The sequence below is a fragment of the Dendrobates tinctorius genome, unplaced genomic scaffold, assembly GCF_039654945.1.
Source record: "Dendrobates tinctorius isolate UK_male_01 unplaced genomic scaffold, ASM3965494v1 ptg000070l, whole genome shotgun sequence".
NCBI lineage: Eukaryota > Metazoa > Chordata > Amphibia > Anura > Dendrobatidae > Dendrobates > Dendrobates tinctorius.
The window spans coordinates 96182453-96188452 of NW_027361738.1; the positions used below are offsets into that span (position 1 = coordinate 96182453).

The 6000-nt window shown below is 45.0% G+C and overlaps 1 long non-coding RNA gene across 1 annotated transcript in view; it reads left to right on the forward strand.

The window, feature by feature from the left end:
- LOC141095969 (uncharacterized) overlaps nt 1–407 on the forward strand; it is a 29179-nt gene extending 28772 nt beyond the window's left edge. Inside the window, exon 3 of the long non-coding RNA XR_012233532.1 lies at nt 315–407. This is a non-coding gene — a long non-coding RNA (uncharacterized lncRNA). The remainder of the gene's footprint in view (nt 1–314) is intronic.
- The last annotated feature ends 5593 nt before the right edge of the window (nt 408–6000 follow it).

Genomic DNA, 6000 nt, shown 5'->3' on the forward strand with positions numbered 1-6000 from the left:
TTTTAACCCTTTTAGTATTGTATTTTAAATTATTTTGAATAAAATTCATTTTATGTTTTTGGGATCTCTTCGTTTCTCCCTCATTTTATGATAAATGGGAGGTTAGAGTTACATGAGTCCATACAGTATGGGCCCAGGACCACTTCATTACCCACATAACACCAGGGCTGTTTCACGTCATGCAGAGTTATGTGCCATTTCAGGGCAATTGCAGTGCATTACGTGTGGAGATAGCCCCCATATTACCAGTTTCCTCCTGACACCAGGGATGTTAGTAGACCATCTAATGCTTATTTCCTTCCATCTTTTAACAGGGGGTCTACAGCTGCAGGCAGTGCGGGGGTCGCAGTCACTCCTAACACCATACAGTGCTGCCCACAAGACCATCGTCTCACCGTCGCCTCCCGGGAACACAAGGACAGATGTGTAGAACATTTTTCATTTTTCTAATTTACCAAATGTTCAAAAATGTTTTTTTTCAATATAAAGTTTCATTAGCGACTAACGGTGAGATCATCCGTCTTCTTCTGGCAGCAGAATTATTGGGTTATTTTATGTCCTGTAACATTAGTATAATCTGTACGTTCCTGTCTATAAATGGAGCCACATCGCGGCCGTAATGTCCCATATGTTCCATCTGCAGAGAAGAACGTGAGCAGCCGCCTAAGGCTCAGTTCACATCTGCGCTGTCGTTTGCGTTCATAATGGAAGTCATAACGCGGCGGCGTACGGACCGTATGGACTCATAATAGGGTCTTTTGCTTTATTCTGCAATGAAACCCTGGTGAGGCCAGAAGTGTTCCCACCTATTAATGTCTCATCCCCCGGACTGCACCATAGGGGGCACTATATATACCTTCCTGTATACCGTCGCACAAACACAAGGGTTGTTGCACCCGTTCTTGCCAACATTTCAAGAGTGGCATCTTGGAGATTCCGAGAGGACTAAGTGGCCCAGCATTCCCACCAATACATATATAGGCAAGACTGCAAAATTAGGAGTCTGGATCATTGGTAGATGTGAACCCCTAAACTATACAGATCGCAGCCCTAAACCAATCCAGACCAGACACCTAAACTGATACAGATCGATGACCTTTTAAATGAATACAGACCCAGATTGGACCCCTAAATTAATATAGACCCCAGACGAAGCTTCTAAATTGATATAGACGCAAAGCTAAACCACCCCTCAGCCTCAATAACAGGATGCGAAGGCACCCAGAAATTACATCATGTGTTACGCCACCCTCTCTCCTTTCTTTCCCATCTTTAAGAGTTCTTAAAGGGTAACCGTACTTTCAAGTAACTTTTCAGACTACGCCGTCCTGTGTGTGTTCATGAGAAATAACACTATTTCTAACCATCATATAACTTGTATCCTGAGTTTTCGCCAGTTTCCCTCTGTGTACTCTATTATCTCCTCTACCTAATTTACAATTGACTGCGCTGGTGGGTGCAGACGGACTGCTGTGATGTCTCCCATACATGGCGTATACAGAGAAATTCCTGCTCTTCATTCCTTATTTTTCCTCAGAGGGAGAATAGAGGACAATATACAGTAGTACTGAGTTCTCTGGATGTGAAACCAGCTGTGGGGTGAGGTAGAAGACTTGCTAGAAAGCTCAGCACAATCTTTACGTTTCCCCCTTTGCCTGTTTGCTCTCCCTGCTCCTTGCTTTTATGTAAATTCCATGTTAGGTCTCACCAGCCCCTTCTAACCACAGAAATTCACTTCTTCTCATTCCTGCAGTCTTCTTCCCTCCCAGTCTTTCTAGTCTGTAACCATTAGAGACTGGATTTATTCAAGAGGAATTAAAAATATGCATTCCAGAGAAAATGGATTTTTTGTAATTCCCTCCTCGAATTTAGCTAAATGGTGGCAAGCTCCGCACACCATCTTGCTCTGGAAAAAGGCTAATAAGAAAATGAAACATCCCTCAGATACCTTAGACTGTACACCAGGCCTGAGATGCAGCATGGTGGAGGACCAGACAGCAGACAGGGAGTTGATAGACTGGAATGGTCAGTGGTGAAGTATGTTGGGTTTTTTTCTTGCTAACTTTTTGCTGATTACCTCTCAGGCCGCCCTTGCAGCTCATGGCCCACTGTCCAGTCCTCCTGCTCACAGCTGGAAGCACCGGCCTGAAGTGAACAACAGTTGGGTGCGACACACAGAAGGCGCCGAGGACTGGATGGCAGGTAGGGAGCAGCAGGGACATAGGTTTGCCTAGGAGCTGTATACACTAAATTTATGGGGGGGGTTGTCACAAATATTTGCAAAGTTGCTTCATGCTCTTTATTATTGCTTCATTAAATCTATGGCTCTGGCAAAAATTAAGAGACCACCACATCAAAACCCTGTCATGGGCAGCCCAATCTCCAGACCTGAACCCCATTGAAAACCTCTGGAGTGTAATCAAGATGATGATGAATATTCACAAGCCATCAAACAAATAAGAACTGCTTACATTTTTGACCCAGAAGCAGTGTGAGAGTCCGGTGGAAAGCAGCCAAGACGCATGAAAGCTGAGATTAACAATCACGGGTATTCCACAAAATATTGATTTCAGAACTCTTCCTGAGGTAAAGCATTAGTATTGTTGTTTATAAATGATTATGAACTTGTTTTCTTTGCATTATTTGAGGTCTGAAAGCACTGGGTTTTTTATTCAATTTTGACCATTTATCCTTTTCAGAAAAAAAACAACAAAATTTAGTGCTTGGAAATTCGGAGACATGTTGTCAGAAGTTTGTAGAGTAAAAGAGCAATTTACATTTTACTCAAAAATATAAAGAGAAAAATCAGACAAACTGAACATTTTGCAGGGGTCTCTTCATTTTTGCCAGAGCTGTATAAAGTTTGAAAAAATATTTACACTTTCCATGTTGTGCAGATACGGAATGGATTCTGCTCTAGTTCAATTCCCCGTCTGACGCCTCTATAAACCACTCAGTATAATGGTGACTATTAGAGTTGAGCGATACCGTCCGATACTTCAAAGTATCGGATCGGAATGGATCGGCCGATCTTAAAAAAAAGTATCGGTATCGCCGATTCCGATACCGGAAGTCCCATTCAAGTCTATGGGACTTCCGGTATCGGAATAAGAAAAACCCTGTTTTTGCCTTGTACAGCCTCTCTGGGGTCTGTACGGGCCTTTTGGGGGGCTGTGCCGGCCTGCCAGGGGGTCTGTGCAGGCTCCGGTGGTCTGTGCCGGCCTGCCGGGGGGGCTGTGCCGGCCTGCCGGGGGGGCTGTGCAGGCTCCGGGGGGCTGTGCCGGCCTGCCAGTGGTCTGTGCAGGCTCCGGTGGGCTGTGCCGGCCTGCCGGGGGGCTGTGCCGGCCTGCCGGGGGGGCTGTGCAGGCTCCGGTGGTCTGTGCCGGCCTGCCGGGGGGCTGTGCCGGCCTGCCGGGGGGGCTGTGCAGGCTCCGGGGGGCTGTGCCGGCCTGCGGTGGTCTGTGCAGGCTCCGGTGGGCTGTGCCGGCCTGCCGGGGGGCTGTGCCAGCCTGCCGGTGGTCTGTGCAGGCTCCGGTGGGCTGTGCCGACCTGCCAGGGGTCTGTGCCGGCCTGCCGGGGGTCTGTGCAGGCATCGTCCGATGGGACTACAAGTCCCATCGGGCGATGCCTGCTACCATGACAGTGATTGACACATTAGCCAATGATGGGACAGTAGTAGTAAAAAAAAAAAAAAAAAATTACATGCTACATACATGCTACATTCATACTACATACATGCTACATTCATACTACATATATACTACATGCAACATACATACTACATATATACTACATGCATGCAACATGCATACTACATATATACTACATGCTACATACATACTACATATATGCTACATATATACTACATGCATGCTACATACATACTGCATGCTACATACATACTGCATGCTACATACATACTACATGCTACATACATACTACATATATACTACATGCATGCTACATACATACTACATGCTACATACATACCACATATATACTACATACATACTACATGCATGCTACATGCTACATACATACCACATACATAATACATACATACTACATACATACTACATGCATGCTACATACATACTACATGCTACATACATACTACATATATACTACATGCATGCTACATACATACTACATGCTACATACATACTACATATATACTACATGCATGCTACATACATACTGCATGCTACATACATACTACATATATACTACATGCATGCTACATACATACTACATGCTACATACATACTACATATATACTACATGCATGCTACATACATACTACATGCTACATACATACTACATATATACTACATGCATACTACATATATACTACATGCATGCTACATACATACTGCATGCTACATACATACTACATACATACCACATATATACTACATACATACTACATGCATGCTACATACATACTACATACATACTACATACATACTACATACATACTACATACATACTACATGCATGCTACATACATACTACATGCTACATACATACTACATATATACTATATGCATGCTACATACATACTGCATGCTACATACATACTACATATATACTACATGCATGCTACATACATACTACATGCTACATACATACTACATATATACTACATGCATGCTACATACATACTGCATGCTACATGCATGCTACATACATACTACATACATACTACATGCTACATACATACCACATATATACTACATACATATTACATACAATACATTCATACAATACATACATAGACATACAGTACATATAACATAGAGTAACATACTTACCAATACTTGTCACATTGTTCCCCGAAGCCATTGTCTTTTACGGAATAAATATTAACATAACAAACCACAAAAATACTCACCCACGATCCGAAGCAGTCCACGAGTGTGTCCCACGACGATCTTGGGTAGAGATCTGCAGCATCAGCTGATGCTGCCGTTCTCTACGGGCTGCAGGAATCCAATGACGGAAGGTAGGTATCCTTCCGCACTGTATTCCTCCGCCACTTAAAAAAAAAAAAGTCCCTAGTCTCACTTTATGCCATTGCTGTGTAGTATGTATGTAGTATGTATGTAGCATGCATGTAGCATGCAGTATGTATGTAGCATGCATGTAGTATATATGTAGTATGTATGTAGCATGTAGTATGTATGTAGCATGCATGTAGTATGTATGTAGTATTTTTTTTTTTTTAACATTTAACACATTAGCCGGATGATGGGACTACTACTGTCCCATCATTGGCTAATGTGTCAATCACTGTCATGGTAGCAGGCATCGCCAGATGGGACTTATAGTCCCATCGGACGATGCTTGCACAGACCCCCGGACATCAGCACAGCCCCCCGGCAGGCCGGTACAGACCCCCACAGGGTGCACAGACCACCGGCAGGCCGGCACAGCCCCCCGGCAGGCCGGTACAGACCCCGGGCAGTCCACACAGCCCCCCGGCAGGCCGGCACAGCCCCCCGGCAGGCCGGTACAGACCCCGGGCAGTCCACACAGCCCCCCGGCAGGCCGGCAGAGACCCCCGGAAGGCCCGAAATGACGGCGCATCATGATGGGCACACACCGTGCATCATGATGACGTCAGGCTGTCAATCAACTTTGAACTTCCGATTCCGATGCCGACTTCCGATATTGAAAAAATATCGGAAGTCGGTATCGGAATTCCGATACAGCAAGTATCGGCCGATACCCGATACTTGCGGTATCGGAATGCTCAACACTAGTGACTATATGAACTCTTGGAGGCCGATCGTATTCAGATGCCATCATCCTGCACCGACCGCATCGATCCGCTGCCACTGGGCTCTTCTCCCAGGAGCTGTAGAAAGTGTGTGCAGAATGCGAGATGTTGTGTGCTGGACGCAAACGTCTGGAATCACATTGAAGCACATTACCGCGTCTCTCGGGGCGTCTAATCACATAGAAATCCTCTGGAAATCTTGCAGAAACACGTTTCCT